Genomic DNA, 1,052 nt, shown 5'->3' on the forward strand with positions numbered 1-1,052 from the left:
TATACATTTAATGGTATGGTCCTAGGGAGTGTTGCTGAACAAAGAGACCTTGGAGTGCAGGTTCATAGCTCCTTGAAAGTGGAGTCGCAGGTAGATAGGATAGTGAAGAAGGCGTTTGGTATGCTTTCCTTTATTGGTCAGAGTATTGAGTACAGGAGTTGGCAGGTTATATTGCGGCTGTACAGGACATTGGTTAGGTCACTGTTGGAATATTGTGTGCAATTCTGGTCTCCTTCTCATCGGAAAGATGTTGTGGAACTTGAAAGGGCTCAGAAAAGATTTACAAGGATATTGCCACGGTTGGAAGATTTGACCTGTCGGTAGAGGCTGAACAGGCTGAGGCTGTTTTCCCTGGAGCGTCGGAGGCTGAGGGGTGACCTTATGGAGATGTACAAATTTATCAGGGGCATGGATAGGGTAAATAATCAAAGTCTTTTCCCTGGGGTCGGGCAGTCCAGAACTGAGGGCATAGGTTTAGGGTGAGAGGGGAAAGATATAAAAGGGACCTACGAGACACAGAGGGTGGTATGGGTATGGAATGAGCTGTTAGAGGAAGTGGTGGAGGCTGGAACAATTGCAACATTTAAGAGGCATTTGGATGGGTGTATGAATAGGAAGGGTTTGGAGGGATATGGGCCGGGTGCTGGCAGGTGGGACTAGATCGGGTTGGGATATCTGGTCGGCATAGAGGGATTGGACCAAAGGGTCTGTTTCCATGCTGTACACCTCTATAACTCTATTTAGGCCCTTTATTTATTTGAGGAGAAAGTGAGGACTGCAGATGCTGGAGATCAGAGCTGAAAATTTGTTGCTGGAAAAGCGCAGCAGGTCAGGCAGCCCTATTGGACTATAACCTGGTGTTGTGTGATTTTTAACTTCAGGAATGAGGAAAATGTGCCGAGCAGGCTAAGATAAAAGGTAGGGAGGAGGGACTTGGAGGAGGGGCATTGGAAATGCGATAGGTTGGAGGAGGTTAAGGTGAGGGTGATAAGGTGAGGGTGATAGGCCGGAGTGGGGGTGGGGGCGGAGAGGTCAGGAAGAAGATTGCAGGT

This window comes from Chiloscyllium plagiosum, chromosome 26 (assembly GCF_004010195.1).
Source record: "Chiloscyllium plagiosum isolate BGI_BamShark_2017 chromosome 26, ASM401019v2, whole genome shotgun sequence".
NCBI classification, from domain to species: Eukaryota; Metazoa; Chordata; class Chondrichthyes; order Orectolobiformes; family Hemiscylliidae; genus Chiloscyllium; species Chiloscyllium plagiosum.